The sequence below is a fragment of the Crinia signifera genome, chromosome 4, assembly GCF_055691185.1.
Source record: "Crinia signifera chromosome 4, ASM5569118v1, whole genome shotgun sequence".
NCBI lineage: Eukaryota > Metazoa > Chordata > Amphibia > Anura > Myobatrachidae > Crinia > Crinia signifera.
Window position 1 is genome coordinate 277,265,769 of NC_139220.1, and position 26,706 is coordinate 277,292,474.

Consider the following 26,706-nt stretch of genomic DNA (forward strand, 5'->3'; position numbering starts at 1 on the left):
TAATCTTAAACGGTATTTAGCATTCCCACTGCAGCAGATTACAGTTTTTAATGCCATTTAAGTACCATTCCCATTGCAGGTAAAACGTTTTAGCTCTTCAAAACGTTTTTACAGCACAAATGAGTGCCTGTGACTTTAATGGGCTTTTCAGGGTTAAAAAGGTGCACACCTACAGTTGTTTTCACATAATAAAAGGAGGGGGAGGGGCCAGTGGTGCGTACAAATCCCGCAGCCGTCAACATTTGTGCTATGTGTCGGCTCAATTTAACCCATGGTGGACAGTAAAATATACATTGCTGGCCAGTGCCAGCTATGTATATATTACTGCCTAATAACTAAATCATTGGTGCCCAGTGGTGCCTGTAATAAATAGATTGCTGGCATGTGCCAGCAATCTATATATTACTGGCTTAGGATTCTCATTGGTGCCCAGTGGTGTCTGTAATATATAGATTGCTGGCATGTGCCAGCAATCTATATATTACTGGCTTAGGATTCTCATTGGTGCCCAGTGGTTCCAGAAATATATAGATTGCTGGCATGTGCCAGTAATCTATATATTACTGGCTTAGGATTCTCATTGGTGCCCAGTGGTTCCAGAAATATATAGATTGCTGGCATGTGCCAGCAATCTATATATTACTGGCTTACAAAATAAAACATTGGTGGCCAGCGCTGCTCCGTGTGGAGCAGGACGGAGGGAGGCGGGGCATGTGGCCGGACCCGGCCAGCGTTGCTAACGGCATCCAGCCGCAGCAGCAGTCAGCCGGACACAGTGGGGCAGCGTGGACAAGTGAGTATAACAGGAGGGGGGGGGGGGGCGGGGGGTGGCAGCGGGGCGTACCGCCGGGCTGAAAGTGGTTAATCTTTCAGCCCGGCAGCGTACACACACGGAGATGATGGCTGAAAAAATCAGCCATCATCTCTACCGTTTAAGATGCATTCCCATTGCCTCTTAAACGGTAGATTACCGTGTAAAACCCTGCTCTGAAAACGGGTTGAAATACCGTTTAACTTTAAACGGTATTTCAAATCTGGCGCTTTCCCACTGCAGCCTTAAACGGTATTTTGCCCTCAAAAATCGGCAAAATACCGTTTTAAGGCTGCAGTGGGAAAGGGGCATCAGTCTGTCTTGGTATATATTTTGACAACAACTCTTCTGTTCTGTTGTAATATTCTTTCAAAAAAAAAAAAAAAAAAGGGTAAAACCGAGCAATTTAGTAAGTATGCCCTTAAGACGTGCTGCTGTGACACAATTGTGTGTTACTGTAAGGATTACAGGGCCTCAGTGACATGATTAATACAATGGCACTGTCTAACGCTACAGCCTGCAGCGCGACTTTGCAGTTCTTTACAGGGGTTACCAGCGTCATAGGCTTATACATACATTAAACCATCTTTCTTTGTGTTTCAGTGAAATCTTGTGACAACTGTTTGTTTTTCATACTTTAAATACCAGAACGTAGCATTCAACCTTGTTTGACATTGTCTCAGCAATGCTCCAAGGATTTCTCTGTTATGTAACGCTATCAGGAGGTTACTGCATTAAACATTTTCGCAAAGTAAGCTGATACAACATTACATGTTACATGGAACACGATACAACATTACACCTGTCAGGGGTGTAACTAGAATCTAAAATCTATAAACTAAATTCTGACTGACGGACGTGGCATTATACAAGCACAATCAGTGCGCATCCGACAGCTGCAACACTGATTGCGCTACAGCAGGTGCAGCCACACGTCCGGATACTTCTGGCGCCGATACAGCAGGTGCAGCCACACTTCCAGATTTTCTAGAACAATTAGATCCACCTCCCTTCCATTAAGTAAACAGCCGGGCCCCAAACCCAGGGTGGCAGCAGTTATTTTTAAAGAGTTAAGAAAAAAAAAATTGCATTTGTGGACCCCACCACCCTTTATAGTTATGCCTCAAGAAACCCCAACTGTCCAAGTTTTAAGAATATCCATGACTGAGCACAGGTGAATTAATCAGTCATTGAGGTTGATTCTATTGAAAAGGTTTCTAATCAGTGCGCTGCTATCGGCTAGTAGAATTCTGCTCGCATTCATCCTGGGTTATGAGCAGCAATCCAGCAAAACTAGGGCGACGATGCTGTTTTGAGCCCTAGCGCGTTGCAAACAGCATCATTGCGCAGCACTTAGTCTGAAAATGACTAAACACCTGTGAGTATCAGCGTTCTCCAACTTAGCAGAATGCTGCTTAAAATAGCGCTGGGAGCTCCCTCCAGGTGCTATTCACATCGTATCGAGTAGAATCAACCCCCATAGGGATTTGTCCACCTGTGCTCATCCACTGAGCCTTAAATCCTGGACTGTTATTAGGGTGCCTTGAGGACCAAGTTTGGGAACCACTGCCTAAACTGTACACTGACTATACTACACACAAATAATTTGTTTAACTTTATTTAAATCGTCTTCTATGCTTTCTTTTGCACATGACAAGCAAGGAAAAAAGTAGCAAGACAAATAGGTAATTTGCATACACTACTTGTGTGTAATATCTTTTTCCTCTATATGATCGGCTGTAGAACGCACACATTATTTGTCAGCAAGAATGTGTATGAGAAATGTCAGACTTTCTGGATATATGCCTTAATAGTGTTCACTCTAGGTTTTTGGGCGGGCAGGGCCGACGTCACACTTGTGGGCGGTCCGTGCCCGAGCCGCGCCGTCATGAAAAGGGGCGGGGCCGGCCGCCGGGGGCACTAAAGGGCGTCTAAGGCGGCGCTGGGCTTCCCCGTGCAAGCAGTCGGGGCAGGCACCAGGCTGTTTTAGCGGGGCAGGGCACATTTTACCCTTTAAAAATTGGGCAGGGCGCAGCCCCCGCTAAAACAGCCTAGCGGGAACACTACCTTAAGGCTCAGTCATAGGCTGCAGTGTAAAAATTAAAAGGTTATCAACTCAGTTTCCCAACACTATTATTTATTTGTACTTATCCCTCAGCACATCTTTAAGAAAACAAAAGAAAAAAACCCTTCCTTATTAACTTTCAATCTTCTTCCCTGCATATTACTCCGGTTACACCGGCAATTGTGCAATGTAACCACTATCGCTAGTAATCTCTTGGCACTCTACCTGCACTTTGCAAACAAATCTCTTGAGACCGGCAACACAAGCATTTTATAAAATGTACTACACAATAAAAAATAAAAACTTTGCCAAAAATAGCGCAAAACTTTTTTTTTTTTTTTTAACTAGACTAAATTTACAGCTGCATTTGTACAGTACTGTATGTTATGGTTTTCCTACCTTGTGGTGCATCTATATAGAGTTATAGTTTGGGATACCAATATTGTGCATGGCTGAAACTGGCTTCATTTAGTACTTCTGGACGATCTGCTTATGAAATGAACAGTTACCCTGACCGGAACACAAATAATCAGAATCTTTGTGACTGCAATCCACTTACACTATGGGGTATATTCAAATGCATGTTAAAACTGCCATCTGGCCGAAAAGACTGCAGTTTTCGACATAAATAGATCAGAAGGGTTTCTGAACTATTCAATGCTAGCTGTTTTTGTTTTTTGGCAGGCCGAAAACCAGGAGGATTGACGGAATAGCCTTTAATCCACCTGCTTTTGACGGAAACACAGCCAAAACCGAAACATTTTGCCCATGTTTCCGGCAATCTCAATCCGACATGAAAAGATGCCAGATTGATGCTCACTCGGCCGGCGCCGGGTGAGCAGCAGGCACCATCCTCATGTCCGCCACCGCCCATACCCAACTGCCCCACCACTCGGGAGCAGCTTACCCGGCCCCGTCCCGGCTCCCTCTGCCTCCCGCCACCGCGCTCACTTGGTCCACACGCCGGCCGAGTGAGCATCAATCAGCAGCCAAATCAGTCATCTGGATTTGCCCGCTACATTGAATAATGGATGCCGGATCCATTCCGGCAAAAATAATTTCATAATGGATCCGGCATCAATTGAATAAACCCCTACGTATACAAAAGTGATCGGGGACCCATGCACTGGCAAAATGGTGTGCTTCTGCAGCAGACACGTGTTTGTGAATGTATAAAACGGGTAGAGGGGCTAATGAAATGGCTTGCTGGAAGGAGAGATCAAAGTCTTAAAAGTGGATCATCATAGGCTGCTCAATCGGAGGAATGTGTTTGATAGCAGTGCCGATGTTAGGAAGTTCCTTAAATCCTATATGTCTGTCATTAATGCATGGTAGAAGAATGGTCATTACAGGAATGCACATTGCACTGGAAGTCTCCCAAAACTATAACTCAGGGACTGGAGAGTGCCTACTATGGAGCTGCAATTGTTGTCCCATGCATACCACTGCACACAAGTTCCAAATAGCCAATAATGCGTTGGTTATGACAAGAACACTGCATAGGGAGGCCCAAGCACTTGTATATTATGGGTGAGCAGCTGCTCGTAAACCTTTAATCACAAAGAAAAACGTAGCCCAGAGCTCACCATGCTGTAAAGAGCAAAAAAAATGGACGGTGGAACAATGGCGGGGAACATTATGAAGTGACCAATTACGATTTACACTTTTCAGATCAGTTGGGCGTGTTTTGGAAGTGTGCCATCACCATCTGAAGAGGACATTCGTTTGCGGAGCTTGATAAGAAGCACAATCATGTTCCCACACATTGTACAGCGACAGCTGCATGCATCAATGCAATGCAGGGAGGACAGAAACCTCCCGCGGAGCAGATGGGCAAAAGCTAGTAGTAGCTAGCACAGTAGTTATCGGTTATGTTTCCTACATTAAAACAACGGATAGTAAAGGAACTTGGATTTGTGGAAAATGTTGTTTCCACGTGATATTCTGGGATGAGAAGCCTTGATTTTGTGCACAGTGAGGTAGGTGTATGACCTGCAGTTTCACCATGGTCTTACCCCATATCACAGGGGTCACGTGCAGAACACAGAGAACTGGGGCATGGATAATTAATCACAGTGCATCTCTGTCATTCAAATACTTCCTTTTGTTTATACCACTGCACCGGGAACACTGCAGGCACTGATGCTCTGTGCAAATCACAGAGAAGGATTGAGTTCTGAATGCTGTCATTTATAAAACAATTTCACTGTATGTGAATAGATGCTGTATGCATGGGCATGGCATCTAATCACACGGCGTTGGCACGGACAGGCTGTTTTAGCAGGGCAATGCTAAGGGAGCAGGTGAATTCGGCCCTTTAAACATTAGGCAGGGTGTGGCCTAGCGTGAACACTATATAGAGTGCAAGCTCTTTGGGTAAAATACCAGCACAACTCCTGAAACAATGGTAATCTCCTGGTGTCTGTGCATTCAGCTCAATCTAACTATGTAGTGACCGCATGCACAGGAGGGGACCCGGTGTTGCCACTGAACGATATTGATAACCAATCTCATTTGACCAGCGAGTTTACTATATTGCCGGTGCCGCTAGCCTTCTAGAGCAGTGGTCAGAAAACAGGGGTAAATTACCCCAAATGGGGGTAATGGACGGTCGTGCTGCCGAGATAAGGCCGCGCATGCGTATGAATCTATGTTCATGCCCGGCTGTGTCTCAGCAGCGCGACTGTCCATTACCCCCAGGAGTTTAATTTCATATATAATCTATACACTGTACATGCCCATCTGTGTGTTACAGTACTGTGCAGTGCATCAGGCCCTTGTGTATAACACGCTTCCCTGCGTGATGCCCTGGGCCCCGCCTCAGAGTCCACCTGCTTCTTCAGTAGAATCAACTAGTTGCAGCTCTGCAGTGCCTGGTTATAGGCTCCTGTCAAGGTATACCCATCTCTAGTCTAGGGAATAAAATTTGTACAGACTGCCACTAGATCAGGCATGTCCAAACTATGGCCCTCCAGCTGTTGTGAAACTACATATCCCAGCATGCCTTGCCACAGTTTTAGCATTCCCTAATAGTAAAACTGTGGCAAGGCATGCTGGGACTTGTAGTTTCACAACAGCTGGAGGGCCAAAGTTTGGACATGCCTGCACTAGATCATCTTGAAATTATGACACTAATAGTTGCCTGGACGTCACATTGTCAATGGCTGTACCACACACCCTGGCAGCCATTGGTACCACACACAGCCATACATGGTAATCATCATCATCGGCTGCCAGGCTGTGTACCGTACTAGCAGGATGTATCTTCAATTTCTGGGGGTATAGCGTGTATTACAATTATATGATTTTCTTCCTTTCAAATTAAGGGGGTAACATTGGCGTATCTAAATATATTTTGGGGTAAAAAAAAACTATTCTGACCCCTATTCTAGAGTGTACTGGGCTTGCTGCTATGTCTACCAACAAAGGACACATACCAAGGATTAAGATTGTTGGTTGGTGCAGCATTGCTCGTTTCAAGGATTACAGTATGGTCACTTAAGGAAACAAGTCAATTCTGCTGGAGGGGTCTCAACCTGACAACATCCATTGCTTATGTACAGAAAAATGTGTCACTAGAACATAAATTGCATCAGCCTATAGAGTCTCAGAATGTCTCAACTAAGACACCGGTGTCAGTCCAGTCCAACTGCATACCAATCCACAATGGCTGATAGAAATTGCCATGACATATCTGCGTTGTTGACACCACCCCAGTACCTTCCCCAAATGCTCAATACCCCTCACTCACTTATAATAATTCTGTATTCTACAAATAATTCTTTACTGAATGCACCGTCCACTAATCAGCGTATGTACACAGCACAGCTAAGACAAATGTGCAGTGGCACAGCAAAAGAAAATGCCAGACTGCGTCCACCTCTACATCAGGCCTCCTTATGAGGCAAGGTACTCTCCTAAGCCATAGGTCCTCAAACTATTTTGCTCTGAGACCCCATCAGACAATATAAATAATGACAGGACCCCAGCAAGTTACTGCAGAAGATCATCACATCACATGTGTAGTCAGCAGACAGTACATACATGGCAGCATTGTGGAGGCACAAAATGATGGGAGGAGTCTAAAATGACAGACAATTCAATTCAATTATTGACTGAGATTAGAAAAATCATCAGCCTGATGGTCAGCAACACGGGGTCGCGACCCTATAGAACAGGCATGTCCAAACTATGGCCCTCCAGATGTTGTGAAACTACAAGTCCCATCATGCCTTGCCACAGTTTTGCTATTAAGAAATGCTAAAACTATTGCAAGGCATACTGGGATATGTAGTTTTGCAACAGCAGGAGGGCCACAGTTTGGACATGCCTGCTATAAAAGGTCTAAGCTATATATCGCTTATATAGTAATTTGTAATATGCTGCTGGCTTACAAAAATATGAAAATTTTTGTAAGCCAGCAGCATATTACAAATTACTTTTGATTCTGAGCATGTTTTTCTGAATTGTGAAGTTTATATTGATCAGTACCTGTTAAAATATAATATAATATTTGATTCAAAAATTGTCACTAAGTGCACACATGGAAAAAATACTATAGAAATGATTTCATGCTGTAACAGGAAGTTATGGTGTCTTTGGTATTGGAAGGTTTTGGAACTCTCACACTGGCATCACTGGGTACAAGTAATTCTTTGTTCCACTGTCCATGCTGGTATGGTTACAGAACACATCATACACAGCAATCACTGCCAATTACAGAGAGCATCTAAGTGCATGGAGGTTAACCTTTTATAACCACCAGTATATCTGTACAAAATACCTTATTTTATTCTACTTTATTCAGTATGTACCACTTGTAACATGGTTCCATTACAAAGATCTAAACGCTTGAGGTACAGCAGACATCTAATTTAGTGAACAAGGTTTGAAAGGCCATATATATTCAGCAGAAATCTGTCCCTTATATTGATATCTGGAACAGTAGAGCTGTATATTTTCTTTTTCACTGCAAAAAAAAAAATCTATACACCAAATGCCAAGGGAGTTTGTTGTAGATACTACAATGCTGATTTATTATTCATTAACAGGTATTTATATAGCGCACACATATTCCGCAGCGCTTTACAGAGAATAAACATTCACATCAGTCCCTGCCCCAGTAGAGCTTACAATCTATATTCCCTACTGGTGCCCACACACTGTGCGATTATTGCATGCATTTTGAATGTTTACATTCAAATCGCATTCCGTGTAGATCACATTGCAAGTCACAAATATATGTGCAGCCTGTACTTTCTGTATTAGATTGCACCAAATCTAGTTTAAATAACACACTGTTGTAGCACAACTAGATGCGATACGATCTACTACAGAACGCATGCACTCCCAAATTTACCGTGTATGGGCAACTTACCACATGTGCACACATTCATTCTAGGGTTAATTTTGTTGGGAGCCAAATTTAACCTACCATTATATTTTTTGATAGTGGGAGTAAATACACACAAGCACGGAGAGAATATACAAACACCCCCCCATACAACCAGACACATTTTACCTGTGTCCTTGTGCAGGGGCGGATTTAGGGAGGAGGGCGCCCCTAGGCACAACAATAATGTTTACTAAGTAGGACAGTTTATAGGGGCAGTATCTGCATGTCCTATCCATTTACACTCTATTTAAGATGGAATATAGTACAGTACAGTGGATATTTTGCAGTTATTGGTACATTTTGGGCTGACAGTACTATCACAGGCATCCAAGTGCCGCCCCCAAACATGTGCCGCCCCTAGGCCGGTGCCTCACGTGCCTAATGGGAAATTCGGCTCTGCCCTTGTGTACAGGTGATGACAGCCTCATACCTACAAGCAAGTCAATCAGTCCAGAGAGCACCCTTAAAGCAACAGGATACCTCATACCATGGTTGAAGGACATATATGCTGGTAAATGGAAGCAGCAACTGTAATAACCAATAGGTGCCAGCTCTGTGAGGACTTCAGTACCCCCAGTGTTTGTCCTGCCGCTAAGCATGTCTATGCATGCCATTTATTCGTAATATGGGAGAAAAAATAATAGAAGTATCATAGTACAAAACATAGCTGAATATGTGTCACCCACTTCCTGAGCTGTGTACAGACTGTCAGTGCTGGCATAGACATACACCTGCACAGAAAGCAAATAGATGGATCTTCCTAATGACCCCCATTTGCAGAGGGACAGCAGGGTCTTCCACCCCAATACCATGTAGCAGTGTCCTTCATACATATAGTATGTCCCAAATAACACCACTGTATCTCAGCAGCAGCACTTGCCCTCCTGCTACTGCTGTGAGCCGCACTAGGGAACACGCTGTCTGCACTCAGCACTCAGTACTTAGGGCATGGTAGATGCTAAATTATAGTGGGCTAAAGGACCTGTGATTACGTCACACCCACGTGACCCGTGGTCATCAGTGGGCGGAGTCGGTACACTGAGCTCCATTTCCTCCTTCCTTTCCAACTGCAGGCAGGAGCTCTGAGCAGCATGTGCTGCAGACTGGGTGTGAGACATCCCACGTATCAGGTACGCCCAGCGGCACCCCCTCCACTCTCACCCGCCCAGTGGGCATCCCCCACGACCCCCGTTCTTACCACCACTGACCCCACACTGTCCCCCCTGCGCATACTGACCCCACACTGTCCCCTCTGCGCATACTGCCCCCACACTGTCCCCTCTGCGCATACTGCCCCCACACTGTCCCCTCTGCGCATACTGCCCCCACACTGTCCCCTCTGCCCATACTGCCCCCACACTGTCCCCTCTGCGCATACTGCCCCCACACTGTCCCCTCTGCGCATACTGCCCCCACACTGTCCCCTCTGCGCATAATACCCCACACTGTCCCCTCTGCGCATACTGCCCCCACACTGTCCCCTCTGCGCATAATACCCCACACTGTCCCCTCTGCGCATAATACCCCACACTGTTCCCCCCTGCGCATAATACCCCACACTGTCCCCTCTGCGCATAATGACCCCACACTGTCCCCTCTGCGCATAATGACCCCACACTGTCCCCTCTGCCCATACTGCCCCCACACTGTCCCCTCTGCGCATACTGCCCCCACACTGTCCCCTCTGCGCATACTGCCCCCACACTGTCCCCCCTGCGCATAATACCCCACACTGGTCCCCCCTGCGCATAATACCCCACACTGTTCCCCCCTGCACATAATACCCCACACTGTCCCCTCTGCGCATAATGACCCCACACTGTCCCCTCTGCGCATAATGACCCCACACTGTCCCCTCTGCGCATAATGACCCCACACTGTCCCCTCTGCCCATACTGCCCCCACACTGTCCCCTCTGCGCATACTGCCCCCACACTGTCCCCTCTGTGCATAATACCCCACACTGTCCCCTCTGCGCATAATACCCCACACTGTTCCCCCCTGCGCATAATACCCCACACTGTCCCCTCTGCGCATAATGACCCCACACTGTCCCCTCTGCGCATAATGACCCCACACTGTCCCCTCTGCGCATAATGACCCCACACTGTCCCCTCTGCGCATAATGACCCCACACTGTCCCCTCTGCGCATAATGACCCCACACTGTCCCCTCTGCGCATAATGACCCTACACTGTCCCCTCTGCGCATACTGACCCCACACTGTCCCCTCTGCGCATACTGCCCCCACACTGTCCCCTCTGCGCATACTGCCCCCACACTGTCCCCTCTGCGCATACTGCCCCCACACTGTCCCCTCTGCGCATACTGCCCCCACACTGTCCCCTCTGCGCATACTGCCCCCACACTGTCCCCTCTGCGCATAATACCCCACACTGTTCCCCCCTGCGCATAATACCCCACACTGTCCCCTATGCGCATAATGACCCCCACACTGTCCCCTCTGCGCATACTGACCCCACACTGTCCCCTCTGCGCATACTGACCCCACACTGTCCCCTCTGCGCATACTGACCCCACACTGTCCCCTCTGCGCATACTGACCCCACACTGTCCCCTCTGCGCATACTGACCCCACACTGTCCCCTCTGCGCATACTGACCCCACACTGTCCCCTCTGCGCATACTGCCCCCACACTGTCCCCTCTGCGCATACTGCCCCCACACTGTCCCCTCTGCGCATAATACCCCACACTGTCCCCTCTGCGCATACTGCCCCCACACTGTCCCCTCTGCGCATACTGCCCCCACACTGTCCCCTCTGCGCATACTGACCCCACACTGTCCCCTCTGCGCATACTGACCCCACACTGTCCCCTCTGCGCATACTGACCCCACACTGTCCCCTCTGCGCATACTGCCCCCACACTGTCCCCTCTGCGCATACTGCCCCCACACTGTCCCCTCTGCGCATACTGCCCCCACACTGTCCCCTCTGCGCATACTGCCCCCACACTGTCCCCTCTGCGCATACTGCCCCCACACTGTCCCCTCTGCGCATACTGCCCCCACACTGTCCCCTCTGCGCATACTGCCCCCACACTGTCCCCTCTGCGCATACTGCCCCCACACTGTCCCCTCTGCGCATACTGCCCCCACACTGTTCCCTCTGCGCATAATACCCCACACTGTCCCCTCTGCGCATACTGCCCCCACACTGTCCCCTCTGCGCATACTGCCCCCACACTGTTCCCTCTGCGCATAATACCCCACACTGTCCCCTCTGCGCATACTGCCCCCACACTGTCCCCTCTGCGCATACTGCCCCCACACTGTCCCCTCTGCGCATACTGCCCCCACACTGTCCCCTCTGCGCATACTGACCCCACACTGTCCCCTCTGCGCATACTGACCCCACACTGTCCCCTCTGCGCATACTGACCCCACACTGTCCCCTCTGCGCATACTGACCCCACACTGTCCCCTCTGCGCATACTGACCCCACACTGTCCCCTCTGCCCATAATACCCCACACTGTCCCCTCTGCCCATAATACCCCACACTGTCTCCTCTGCGCATAATACCCCACACTGTCCCCTCTGCGCAAAATACCCCACACTGTCCCCTCTGCGCAAAATACCCCACACTGTCCCCTCTGCGCAAAATACCCCACACTGTCCCCTCTGCGCAAAATACCCCACACTGTCCCCTCTGCGCAAAATACCCCACACTGTCCCCTCTGCGCATAATACCCCACACTGTCCCCTCTGCGCAGAATACCCCACACTGTCCCCTCTGCGCAGAATACCCCACACTGTCCCCTCTGCGCATAATACCCCACACTGTCCCCTCTGCGCATAATACCCCACACTGTCCCCTCTGCGCATAATACCCCACACTGTCCCCTCTGCGCATAATACCCCACACTGTCCCCTCTGCGCATAATACCCCACACTGTCCCCTCTGCGCATAATACCCCACACTGTCCCCTCTGCGCATAATACCCCACACTGTCCCCTCTGCGCATAATACCCCACACTGTCCCCTCTGCGCATAATACCCCACACTGTCCCCTCTGCGCATAATACCCCACACTGTCCCCTCTGCGCATAATACCCCACACTGTCCCCTCTGCGCATACTGACCCCACACTGTCCCCTCTGCGCATACTGACCCCACACTGTCCCCTCTGCGCATACTGACCCCACACTGTCCCCTCTGCGCATACTGACCCCACACTGTCCCCTCTGCGCATACTGACCCCACACTGTCCCCTCTGCGCATACTGACCCCACACTGTCCCCTCTGCGCATACTGACCCCACACTGTCCCCTCTGCGCATACTGACCCCACACTGTCCCCTCTGCGCATACTGACCCCACACTGTCCCCTCTGCGCATACTGACCCCACACTGTCCCCTCTGCGCATACTGACCCCACACTGTCCCCTCTGCGCATACTGACCCCACACTGTCCCCTCTGCGCATACTGACCCCACACTGTCCCCTCTGCGCATACTGACCCCACACTGTCCCCTCTGCGCATACTGACCCCACACTGTCCCCTCTGCGCATACTGACCCCCCCACTGTCCCCTCTGCGCATACTGCCCCCCCCCACTGTCCCCTCTGCGCATACTGCCCCCCCCCACTGTCCCCTCTGCGCATACTGCCCCCCCCACTGTCCCCTCTGCGCATACTGCCCCCCCACACTGTCCCCTCTGCGCATAATACCCCACACTGTCCCCTCTGCGCATAATACCCCACACTGTCCCCTCTGCGCATAATACCCCACACTGTCCCCTCTGCGCATACTGACCCCACAATGTCCCCTCTGCGCATACTGCCCCCACACTGTTCCCTCTGCGCATACTGCCCCCCCACTGTCCCCTCTGCGCATGATACCCCACACTGTCCCCCTTGCACGCACTGTCCCCCTTGCACATACTGCCCTCTCCTGCACAAAATACCCCCATACTGCCCCCCTTGCGCATACTACACCCACTGCTCAAAATGCCCCCACAATTCTCAAAACACCCCTGATGGGGCTACTCCCATGCGCTTCTCACCCCCTGTGCCCCCCCCCCCCCTTTAACCTCTCTCCTGTCTGGTTGGCACCCCACCAGCTTCTCGCCCATGTGGCGGCACCCCCCCCCCCCCCCCCTTTACTTACCCAGGCACCCCACAAATCCTCTGCTTCTTTCCCATCTGACAGCATCCCCACTAGCACCTCACCTGGCAGCACACATCCCCCTTCTTACCCTGTGGCGACCCCTTCTTCCCGCCTGACGCCCCCCGCACACCACCCCCCACTGTCCCCTCTGCACATACTGCCCTCCCCCCCCCCCCACACTGTCCCCTCTGCGCATACTGCTCCCCCACTGTCCCCTCTGCGCATACTGCCCCCCCCCCCACTGTCCCCTCTGCGCATGATACCCCACACTGTCCCTTCTGCGCATGATACCCCACACTGTCCCCTCTGCGCATGATACCCCACACTGTCCCCTCTGCGCATGATACCCCACACTGTCCCCTCTGCGCATGATACCCCACACTGTCCCCTCTGCTCATAATACCCCACACTGTCCCCCTTGCACGCACTGTCCCCCTTGCACATACTGCCCTCTCCTGCACAAAATACCCCCATACTGCCCCCCACACGCTTCTCACCCATCCGGCAACACCCCCCGCGCTTGCCTGGCAGCACACTCCCCCTACTTACCCAGCCACCCCAAACCCCCTGCTTCTCGCCCATCCAGTGGCATCCCCTCACTGCTTCTACCTTACTTACCCAGGTGCTCCCTCCTCCTTGCTTCTCACCCGCCCGGTGGGCACTCCCCCCCCCCCCCCCCCCCCCCCCAACGGGTCATCCTCCCTGCTTCTCACCCACCTGGTGGGCATCGCACGGGGGCTCCAACGTGGCCTCCATACTGTCCGGCTGGCAGCACCCCACCAGCTTTTAACCCAGCAGCATACCCCCTTTTTACCCTGTGGAACCCCCTTCTTCCCGCCCGAAGGGCACCCCCCCCCCTTTCTTACCTGGCATGGCCCCTTCCTGCTTCTTGCCCAACGGTACCCCCCGCGCTTCTCAACGCTCCCGGATGGCACCCCGCCCTTCTCACCCCGCCACCCCCTGCACTTATCAAAACACCCCTGGCGGGACTACCTCTACGCTTTAACCCCCCTCCACGCGCTTCTCACCCCCTGCGACACCCCCCTTACCCTGTCATCCTCCCTGCTTCTCAGCCAGGGGCTCCCCCCCCCCCTTTCCTCTCTTCTGTCCGGTTGGCACCCCACCAGCTTCTCCCCGGGCAGCACCCCCCACGCCCCCCCATTCTTATCCTATGGCACCCTCTTCTTCCGACCCGACGGGCACCCCCTCCCTTCTTCTTACCTGGCATACCAACTCCCCTCTTCTCGCCATACAGCATCTCCTAGCCCGCGGCTACCCCCCGCGATTCTCACCCATATGACGGCAACCCCTCCCTTCTTACCCAGGCACCCCAAACCCCCTGCTTATCTCCCCTTACAGTGGCATCCCCCCTCTGCTTCTACCGTACTTACCCAGGCATCCCTCTTGCCTCTCACCTGCACGGTGACACCCCCCGCACCCTGTTCTTACCCTGTGGCACCTCTTGCTTCTCACCACCCACATCCCCCCCCCCCCCCTGCTTTTCACCTGTCTGGCGGTCACCCCACCACCCTCCCGTGCTTCACCCGCTCCCGCCCGGCGGGCATCTCAAACCCCCTGCCTGCTTACCTACTCGGCGGCATACCCCCTAGTGTTCCCGCTAGGCTGTTTTAGCGGGGCGCTGCGCCCTGCCCGATTTTTACAGGGCAAAATGCGCCCTGCCCTGCTAGCAGCGCCCCGCTAAAACAGCGTGGTGCCTGCCCTGGCTGTGTGCACGGGGAAGCGCAGCGCCGCCTTAGACAGCGATTCCCAGCGCTTCCCCGGCAGCACGGTAACTTCGGTGGTGCCAGCCCCGCCTCCTTTAGTGACGGCGCCGGCCGGGCCCGCCCCTTTTCGCGACGTCGCGGCCGGGCACGGCCCTTTTCGCGATGTCGCTGCCCGGGACCGCCCACAATTGTGACGTCGACGAGCCCGGTCTGCCCCCCTTGCGCTGCGGCGCCCTGCCCGCCCTCATTTCTAGAGGGAACACTACCCCCCTTGCACTCCCTGCTTCCCACCAACCCCCACTTCTCACCTGTCTGGCTGGCACCCCCCAGCTTCTCAACCGGTGGGCACCCCCCACCACTTCTTGCTTCCTGTTTCTCACCCCATGGTCCTCACCCGGTGGCAAGCTTCTCCCCAAACCGCCTGGTTCTTGCCCTGTGTGGCACTCCCGTTCTCACCCGGCGGCACACCCCCATCCGCTTCTCACTCTCCCTGGACACCCAACAGCTCCTCCTCCATCCAACACCCGGCGCCTGCACCCTGCCCGCCCCCTCCATGCATCTCCCACCTGGTGCTAGCAGCCTGCACACACAGCGTCCTCCCCATATTTCACACCCAGCACCAGCAGCCTTCCTCCTTCCATTTCACACCCGGTGCCAGCAGCCTTCACACCCACAAAGAGTGCTGGGACTCACTTTTACAAAATTGGTGGGTCCCCGGGATGCGCTGTTCTATTGCACAGCAGGAGAGCCAGGGGCCAGCTGTGCACATTGTTCTATCCAGCCGCAAAGCAGGAGAGCCCAGGGGACAGCGCTGGTGAAAGGGAACCCCACCCACCAATGCTGGTGAGAATAGGACCTGCCTTCTCTCCCTATTTTGCCTTGCCCCCTCTTGCATTCTTCACCCTTCTTTTTCTCCCCGCCCACCCCGTCTTTCCTTTTTCCCTCTTCCCTGCTGCTGACTTTTTTTCTCTCTCTCCTCTGCTCTCTTCCCCCCTGCCCCCTCTTTCTCAACCCTCACTCTGCCACAGTCTTTCTCTCTCCTCCCCATCTTTCACCACGCTTCCTCTCTCTCCCTGGCACTGTCTCTTTCGTTCTCTACTTGACACCATCTCTTACTTCATCTGTAACCCCTTTCTCTCTTTGACACTCTCGTTTTCTTTCCCAGGCACCTTTTTTCCCCCATTCTCTCCCTGACACGCTCACTCTTGCTCCCATCTCTCTCTCTCTCCCCCTGATGTTCTTACTCCTGCTTGTAACTCCATCCCTCTTTTACTCTTCTCCCTTTCTCTGAGACCCTACCCCTCGCACCTCTTTTTCCAAGAAGCCATGTCCCTCTTTCTCGCACCCCTTGCCCTTTCTTGCTCCTTTCTTTTTTGCTGTGTTTCCCCAACCCCTCTTTGACATCACTCCACTCACTCTTTCTTCTGACCCCCTGAGAGACTGCACCCTCTCACAACCGACCACAGTGTTTCATTCCCCTTCCCACTGGCTTCACACCCAGTTGCATTGTCCTCCCATTCTCATAACTATACCCCACCTCCGGTCTCCCACTCGGCAGCAGTGTCGCCCCCCTCTCTCCTAGTCACAGTAATCACACTCAGTGAAAAATAAAGTGTGTGTCCCCGGGACCACTCTTTGTTAAGTTGAGGTCCTACTCCACAGTTTTTGAGTCCCATCACATAACGCTTTTGAGCAGTGGCGTAACTTCAGAGGGTACAGGGGGATGGCACTGCTATGGGTCACGGCCGCTTGGGGGTCCCCATGGCCCTCGCAGGCAATCCCCTGCACCCTTTTTATTCTCCAGGCATTTTTTATATTAATATTGCCGATCGGGCATGGCTGCTCTGCCAACCGACCGCCCAACCCCCCATTAATTACCTGCCCCCTCCCTTCAGTGGCTGCACAAGAGACCCTGCACTACCAGTGAGGATGATGGCACATGAGACCGGTGCCTGGGCAGAGGAGACTGCAGGTGAGGAGATCTGCTACACTACTGCTTGTACGGGGGGGGGGACACTACTGCTTGTACGGGGGGGGGGGGGCTCCCCACGAAACACAAACACCTGCTCTTCCTCACCACCCTTCTTGCCTCTCCTTTTCCTCCCCAACACTGCCTCTCTCCCCTCTGTCTCACCTGCCTCTGTCAACCCTCCCCTCTTTTTTTGCTGACTCCTCAACCCCTTTTCTCTCTTTTTTTTCCCCCTTCTCTTCCGTGCTCTCGCTTGTTGCTCCCCTACTGCCTCTCTCTCCTCTCTTTCTGTCAGCAATATCTCTCATCTCCTCTTTATTTCTCTCTCTGCCCCTAGTCTTTCTCCTTTTTCTCCTTCCCGCTTTTTCGCTTTCCTCCCTCTCTGATACTCACAAAACACTGCTGCCTCTCCCTCTTATTCCTCTCCCACTGCTGGCTGTGAGTGGGGCACTGCTGCCTCTGCCAACTGAACTAATGGGCCCTACACACGTAGCGATATTCAGACACTTTTTGAACTTTACTAAACCGCTCAGAAAGTGGCTGAATATCCCTGTGTGTGTAACCCACACAGCGATATGGATGCGCAGCCCCGCGGAACCCCAATGAATAACAGCCCTGCCTGTAAATTTAAACTGATCGCTGAAGGGGTCAGCCCGGCCGGTCACACAGCCACCTCGTCCCTATAATGCCTCAGGTACCTGGCCGCCCGGCTCTCACTGTCTGCCTGCAGCAGGAAGCTCTGACCAGTGGAAATTTCCTGTCTGGACTCTGCAGCATGTTTCAGACGGCTGGTGGGTGGCATGCAGCGGTCTCTGGCAGCACAGGGTTAGGCCGGGTAGCGCTGGTGGGCAGGGGGTCCCTGCGGCGTATGTGAGATTATTGGCGGTGTCCCTGCAGAGGATTGGAATTACTAGTTCCCATCTGCCGCAGGGACCCCGCCGCTGACTTCACATACGCTGTAGCGACCCCCTGCCCTCCAGCGCTACCCGACCCTGTGCTGCCAGACCCCGCTGCATGCCACCCACCAGCCGTCTGAAACATGCTGCAGAGTCCAGACAGCTTATGTGAGATCAGCAGCGGGGTTCCTGCGGCGGATGGGAACTACTAGTTCCCATCTGCCGCAGGGACCCCGTGCTGACTTCTCATACGCAACAGGGATCCCCTGCCCGCTAGCGCTAACCGCTAGAAGCACCCCTCTACCTCTAAGATGCCCTGTGCACCTCTTCCAAGATGCCCAGCTCCCTCCTCACCCTTAGATGCCCAGATGCAGCACCCGGACCCCGCCCCCACTCGCAGCTTTGGACCCTCCCCCACTCGTGGCACTTCCGAACCCCTCCCCACCCTCACCCTAAATAAACTGACCCTTGTGGTGGCCTTGTCTCAGCGGCGGTCTTGGTCCCCCTCATCCAGCGGCCCGGCAGAAATAAAGATTCAAAGTGGCCGCAGCCAGACAATCATGGCTTGTCATTGCCCCACCCCCTGGAGCTGGCTATATTAGCCAGTTGAAGATGGGGCAGCCAGTCTGATGGCGGAGGAGGAGCAGAGTGAACACCAAATGCAGTTTAATAAAATATAAAAAAAACCTCCTTTTGTGTTTTTATTAAATTATTTAAAAACCTGTGTTTTTTTTATATTTCCTTTTACAGGGGGACTATAGGTACTGGCAAGGGCGTAACTACCATTGGTGCAGGGGGTGCAGCTGCTATGGGCAGTATCATGTGCTGTATACATTTTTCAGCATTAGATGATAAATAGGGGCCCTTACAAACTTTTGCTATGGGGCCCACATGTATCTAGTTACGCCAATGGGTACCGGCGGGCCATTAATGCCCCACATGCTGGTACCTGTGGTTTTCCCAAGTACCAGCATGTGAGGCAGGCTTGTGGAATACTGGGAATCGTCTTAAGACTTTGCGGATACCCTCTAATACCCAAGGTCTTAAGACGATGCCCAGTATCCCATAAGGACTTTGTTAAAAGGAATTACCGGTAGGTATTAAATTCCTATTTTTACGGTTTAAACAAACTATTGACCCTGCACCCACCGCTCAGGGGTGCAGGGGATAGTCTCGGACTTCAGCCCAGGCCTGGGGTGCCCTGGAGAGGGGGTCTGGGTTGATTAGTTAGGGTGGGTAATGTTTTGGCCATCGGACCCCATCAAGAGTGTCCCCTGGCTACGGCATTACACTCCCTGCTAGTGGAGCCTGGTGCTGGTCCCGAAAATACGGGGGACCCATATTCATTTTGTCCCCTGTATTTTGGAAACCAGGGCCAGCTCAAGAGCCTGGTGCTGATCCCCAAAATATGGGGGACCACCCTCACCTTGTCCTCCATATCTTGAGAATCAGGACCACTTCAAGCTCGGGGCTGGTCATGTGGGGGGGATAATACCCACAAATGTTCCACTACATAGGGGCAGAATTATTAATGTGGCTATAAAAGTTTAAAATAACCGGTCTCACTTCTGCATAACGAAGAGAAGTGGGCACTCTTATCACCCTGATGTATGATACAGGGGGCTGCCGATAAAGAGAGATGTTATTTCCTGTCTCCTCAGCTCTCCTTATTGGCGGCCCGGCAGCACTGCGCATGTGCATTGTAAAATAAAAAACCTGCACAAGATCTTGTTATTATCGCAAGACTCCAGTGCAGTCCAGAGCCAGCAGCAGGGCTAGTGCTGTCCCCACAGTGGGGAAAGGACAACGCTAGCCCTAAGCTGGAGAAGCAGCTGTTACTACATCGCCCCGGCCGCTAATTGCTGGGGGGGATTACAGAGGACAGCCGCGCCGAGCGTTACTCTTCAGGCTGTCCCTAGAGCCCATTAGGCGTGCTGTTAATACATATAAAAAACCGTAATCCCCCCAGTTAACCAGCATTAAATGCAGATATGCACCTAACATTGGTTGATACTTCTGCCCTATAGCAACGCTCCTGCTCCCCTCTTAGCAGACATTGCAAATGTGGTCACTGCCAGACATTAGAGATAGAAAAAGGAAAGGTGAAAAGAGTAAAGAGATGGGGGGGGGGGGGGGGGAGTGGAGGCGAAGGCAGGTCTTGCTTCTGCCCCACCTAAAGAGGCATTGTAGTGACTGTAAAGGGGGTAGATCAAAAGCAGACTATGTAATGGAACCTGTAAACAGTGGAGTGGGGCCCCAACTTTATAAAGTGAGGGGTATCTGGGACCCACGCATTTTTGCACCTAGCACGATCACTGGTTGTGTAAGGGGCGTTACGGTGTTTGGCATAATGTGTAAGGGGCATTACTTTGTGTGTGGCATATTGTTCAAGGGTCATTAATAATAATAAACTAACGAGGGGAGCATGAATCAGGAATGGAAATATAGAGCTATGGATTGTTTGGTTAATCCCCCAAACCGGTTTCTTGCCTAGGGCCCCATTTAGCCTAAATCCGTCTCTGCCTCCTTCCCACCACCCCTTCCTGCTCTCACAATCAAAGGCATGTCCCTCAAAACCTGCACATCCTACCTGCTATAGCATGTATTTGACCCTAAATTGTGGCCTGGCAACTCATTTTAAAAAGAAAATTAGGGTCCCCGGGGACGAGCTCTTCTGACCCTGACATGAGCTGGCAATGGCGGGCAGGGGGACATGCAGGAGCGGTTAGGGAGATGGGAAGCAGCGGAGCCAGGCAGATGGTGACATATATGTCCCTCGTTACATTACCACATCCCATCGCCCTCTTCAAATCACCACCCCTCTCCCCCCCATCTTCTTGATCTTTCTCGCTCTCTAACACTTCCTTTTTCTCTAGCCTATGCTCTCTCTCTCCAACACTCCGTCACCCTCTCGCCCCTTCTGTCCATCCTCTTTTGCTCGCCCCTCTCTCCCTCTCTGACAGGCTCTCTCTTTCCCCTCTCTACCTGGTGCAGCCTCTCTCCCTGAAAAACCACTTACTCCATCTTTAACCATCAATTGTGCACTGAAAATCTTCATTGCATTCTACTTTTTGTAAAAAAAAAAAGACTAATAAAAATTATTGTATGGACTTCGTTTTTATACATCATTTGAAATAACAGTTAAAGGAGGGTTGAAAAGATCACGTAACCCCACAAAGTGCCCAGGCCAGGCGCCACCACTAGGCAACTTTAGGCATTTGTCTGGGGCACCGCCAACTGGAGTGTGGCACTTGGGCACTGGACCCCCCCTGGATCAAGGTAAACAGTGCAACTCCCCCGCCCCCTGCTACCCCCATGGATTAACACAGCTGCCCTCGCCGCATCACCTGCCAGCCCCTTTCCCCCATGGAGCGATGCATCGCCAGCCCCTTCCCTCCCATGGAGCAATGCGGCAGCTGCAAGACACACACCCCCACGCGATTGCATAACACCCCCCTGTGGAGCGACGTGGCGGTGGCTGCATCACCCCCTCCTGGGCCACTCTGGTGCCTTGCACCATCCCTGAAGGTGCCATCCCACAACTGATAGATGTCTGATTCAAACCTCTGGGTATAGGCACACTTGGATTTATACCATTCTTATTTAGAAATATATATATCTGTGAAGTGACCCATTTACAACTTTTAAGTAATTTATTGTGCCACCTAAACCAATCCGTTACACAATTTGTGTCCCATAGTTCCTTTTGTATCCGTCCCCCATTCTGCCTCCTTGTGCCTCTAAAATCCAAGTCTGACCTGATTACCCTGGCAGCTCCTCGGGAGAGCTCACATACTATAAATCCCTGGAAGCTGCAGGCGGAGGTTTTTTTTATTTCATTCATCCGCCTGGCTCTTAGTGCCCCCCTCCCCCTACATTGGATGTGATACATCGCGGGTGCTGAGAAGCACCCTCGATGTGCCGCTGATGGCTGCACGTAACATTTATCTTATGTGCACCACGTATGCTGTCCAGCTCTGATCTGAACGCACGGGACCACGCATCGGCTCAGATGTCATTCACGTGCAATTTGGGCCGATTTCACATGATCTCTTGGCCTGATTCACAAGATTCGAGTGAAATCGGGCCCAAATCACATAGGTTATGGGGGCCTTGAATGTGCCCTGTTATGACTATCTGTTCCTCTTCTGCTTCTCAGAGCCTTTGTCTGTGCCCCTTCTACCTAAATGTGCCAATATATGTGTCCTTTCTGCCAGTTTTCCTTTCCGTATCCTCTCCTCCTGTTTTTTGTACTATCCTGTCTTTATTTTACTCCCTCTCTTCATGTTCCATCCCTTGCCCCCACCACTTGTATGCAACCTCACCTGTTTCAGTAGCACCCACAGCTTGTTCAATTCCCTGTGGTGCTTCAGTCAGTGCATCCCAATTGCCCGCTATTCAGTGTCCCACTGGTTCCCCATGAGTACAGCTGATACGCTTCTCATCTGTGCTAACCAAGCTAGTCACATAACCGGTTCACTGCTGGCAGTGGCACCTGGCGGTAACTAACCTTCCTCCCACCCCCTGACACCACTGGCCCAAGAGATCCAACTATGCCCATAAGCTCTCCACCTAGAGGAGTGTGGCTGATAGCTTCACCCCGCACTTCTCTTCTGCAAGTCCGATGTATTCACATTAGAAAAGAAAACACGGTTTGTGCGTGGGGGTGTCAGACATTTATGGCGTGCCTGGGCACACAACACACCCTCCCTTTGCCCACTAGGATTTAGCCTAGCTATGTCTAAATGGGCTACAAACTTGTGGTCTAAAGGACCTGGTTCTTTACGCAAGTGTCTTGTAAAATGTGATGTCCTTTTGCCCACTTGGATTTAGCCTGCTTATATAAAATGGGCTATAATCAAGTGGGCTGAAGGACCTGGTGGTTTACACCAGATGCTCATAAAATATCAGGTCCCTTTGCCCACTTGGATTTAGCCTACTTATATAAAATGGGCTATAATCAAGTGGGCTGAAGGACCTGGTGGTTTACACCAGATGCTCATAAAATATCAGGTCCCTTTGCCCACTTGGATTTAGCCTACTTATATAAAATGGGCTATAATCAAGTGGGCTGAAGGACCTGGTCCTTTACACCAGATGCTCATAAAATATCAGGTCCCTTTGCCCACTTGGATTTAGCCTACTTATATAAAATGGGCTATAATCAAGTGGGCTGAAGGACCTGGTCCTTTACACCAGATGCTCATAAAATATCAGGTCCCTTTGCCCACTAGGATTCAGTCTACTTATATAAAATGGGCTATAATCAAGTGGGCTGAAGGACCTGGTCCTTTACACCAGATGCTCATAAAATATCAGGTCCCTTTGCCCACTAGGATTCAGTCTACTTATATAAAATAGGCTATAATCAAGTGGGCTGAAGGACCTGGTCCTTTACACCAGATGCTCATAAAATATCAGGTCCCTTTGCCCACTTGGATTTAGCCTACTTATATAAAATGGGCTAAAATCAAGTGGGCTGAAGGACCTGGTGGTTTACACCAGATGCTCATAAAATATCAGGTCCCTTTGCCCACTAGGATTCAGTCTACTTTTATAAAATGGGCTATAATCAAGTGGGCTGAAGGACCTGGTCCTTTACACCAGATGCTCATAAAATATCAGGTCCCTTTGCCCACTTGGATTTAGACTACTTATATAAAATGGGCTATAATCAAGTGGGCTGAAGGACCTGGTCCTTTACACCAGATGCTCATAAAATATCAGGTCCCTTTGCCCACTTGGATTTAGCCTACTTATATAAAATGGGCTATAATCAAGTGGGCTGAAGGACCTGGTCCTTTACACCAGATGCTCATAAAATATCAGGTCCCTTTGCCCACTAGGATTCAGTCTACTTATATAAAATGGGCTATAATCAAGTGGGCTGAAGGACCTGGTCCTTTACACCAGATGCTCATAAAATATCAGGTCCCTTTGCCCACTTGGATTTAGCCTACTTATATAAAATGGGCTATAATCAAGTGGGCTGAAGGACCTGGTCCTTTACACCAGATGCTCATAAAATATCAGGTCCCTCTGCCCACTTGGATTTAGCCTACTTATATAAAATGGGCTATAATCAAGTGGGCTGAAGGACCTGGTCCTTTACACCAGATGCTCATAAAATATCAGGTCCCTCTGCCCACTTGGATTTAGCCTACTTTTATAAAATGGCTGGAATCAAGTGGCCTAAAGGACCTGGTCCTTTACACCAGATGCTCATAAAATATCAGGTCCCTTTGCCCACTTGGATTTAGCCTACTTATATAAAATGGGCTATAATCAAGTGGGCTGAAGGACCTGGTTCTTGAAGTGAGTCTTTTAGACCACTAGGAAATAGCCTCATTTTATTGAATAGGCTAAATCAAAGTGGATAGAGGGACCGGTCCTTTATCCCACTAGGAAATAGCCTAACTTTTATGAATAGGCTAAATCAAAGTGGATAGAGGGACCAGGTCCTTTATCCCACTAGGAAATAGCCTAGTTTTGTTGAGTAGGCTAAATCAGTGTGATTAGAAGGACCTGTCCTTTAGCCCACTAGGATATAGCCTATTTGTATTGAGTGGGCTAAATCATAGTGCCTGGAGGGACAAGGTCCTTTAGCCCAATATGAAATAGACTCAACCCTTAGGGCATATGCCCCGGTCCTGCTTATTATCAGGGGACACAGCGGTTAGTGATGGGCTGCAATGTGCCAGTGCACACACATAGGCAGGGAGCTTAGGACACTTACCCGCTCTGATGCGTCCACTCCAGTCTGAGCTGCTGCTACTCCACCACCAGGACGCTGCTGCGCTTTTACACAGGCGCATTTCCCCCTCCCTCCTGTGAACAGCGCTCTTCGCACTATCTATCCAGGAGTGGGGGTCAGGGTGCTCCCGGTCACTGTGCACACTGCACACTCAGCAGAAACTTGAAAGTGACCTGGTGCGCACAGTAGTGAGTTATGGCTGGCTGGTGCACATACAATGACAGTGACTGGCTGCTGCTGGCTCCCAGTACAGCAGCTGGAGTCTCTGGGCTGCTGCGCTTACCGGACAGAACAGACAGAGTAGCACACTGCTGCCGGCCTTCACATGTCAGCTGCTCTCTCAGGCAGCAGCAAGTCACTGCTCTCAGAACCTCGGAAAGTGGGAGTGACCCCGACCTTCCGCTAATGGCGGGCCTGCCTGGGACTCAGTGTGTGCGAGGTCATGAAAATAAAGGCAGGGAAGTAGCAGCAAGTAACATGCCTGTCTCTCCTCCTCCCTCCCAGCCCCTGTCTATACCTGCTGTGCTGACTTTCATAGCTTCTTACCACAGTCACTGTTTCCTTACACAACTCATTACATGCAAGTTTCATCATATTCCCCTGCTGTGTACACTGACTATTATTTCAGTTTATTTCCTATATGTAACTGTAGCCAATCAGCTCCTCGTTGCCGTGTTACAGGCTGTTTTCGAAAAATGACGGGCAATTACTTTATAGGTGCCCGTACAGGTGCGTTGATCGCACCCTTTATGGGCTGGATTGCAGCGCATACTTTTTTTAATGTGCGATGAAATGCCCGCAGGAGCACACCCGGGACTAAGTAAAAACCGGACCCGGATAAGACACCGGAACGCCGGACCAGACATCAAACTCTGCATTCCGGAGCTTATAGTGTCTGGTCCGAGGGGTGTCCCATGCGGGGGGTGTCTTGTCCGGGGGTATGCCTGTGATTGCTCACACCAGGGACATGGGGAAGGGGAGATTACAGCCTCCCCGTGTGGTCTGGACCGTTCCAGTTTTTATTACACCCCCGGACCATGCGGTGAGGCTGTATTCTCCCCCCTCTCCTCTCCCAGGTGACAGGTGCGAGAGCAGCCTCATCAGATGGAGCACCCCCGGACGGGACACCCCCGGACCGGATACTACAAGCTCCGGAATGCAGAGTTTGATGTCCAGTCCGGCATTCCGGTGTCTTATCCGATTCCGGATTTTACCCATACCCAGCACACCCTGTATGTCCACCTTTTTCCATTATATTTCTCGGTACTTGTTTCTTCGCATGACATCGGGTCAGAAAAATCGGTCGCATCGCATGCGATGCGATGTGACCGATTCGACCCGATTTTTAATTGTACAGCCACCCTGATGGCTGATTACAATGTTAAATGGCCCCCCAGACCCCAATTTTTAATTGTATACCCACCCTGATGGGTAATTACTATGTCAAATGCCCCCCCCCCATTGTTAACGCCACGCCACGATCAACGCCAACCCGAAGCGTGGCGAGCGCAGCGGTACGCGTCCTCCGACCTTTTCATACCCCCACTATCCACGTCGGCGTGGAGTTGATTTCATATAGTGTGGCGAGCGGACGCGCATTACTTCACACGTATTCCGCGTCCGCTCACCACGGTTCGGGCTCGGTGGCTCGCTACGCTCGCCACACTATATAAAATCAGCTCCACGCCGACGTGGATAGTGGGGGTATGAAAAGGTCAGAGGGCACGTACCGCCGCCGCTCGACACGCTTCGGGTTTACGTTGATCGTGGCGTTGCGTTAACAACGGGGGGGGGGGGGCATTTGACATAATAATTAACCATCAGGGTGGGTATACAATTAAAAATCGGGTCTGGGGGGCATTTAACATTGGGTCCAATGTAAAATCGGATCGGTCGCATCGCATGCCATTGTAATGGCATGCGATGCGACCGATTTTTAAAACGTCTTTTAACCCCGAAA

General features: G+C 51.2%; 1 protein-coding gene across 3 annotated transcripts in view; it reads right to left on the reverse strand.

The window, feature by feature from the left end:
• Nucleotides 1-25,201, reverse strand: part of PSD4 (pleckstrin and Sec7 domain containing 4) — a 65,463-nt gene extending 40,262 nt beyond the window's left edge. The window contains exon 1 of one of the 3 annotated variants that reach the window (XM_083184660.1): nucleotides 25,030-25,201. The gene's annotated coding sequence lies outside the window, so the exon portion shown is untranslated. Of the gene's footprint in view, nucleotides 1-24,728 lie in introns of all 3 variants that reach the window. The other 2 variants (XM_083184656.1, XM_083184662.1) reach the window with 2 other exon arrangements.
• Between the last annotated feature and the right edge of the window lie 1,505 nt (nucleotides 25,202-26,706).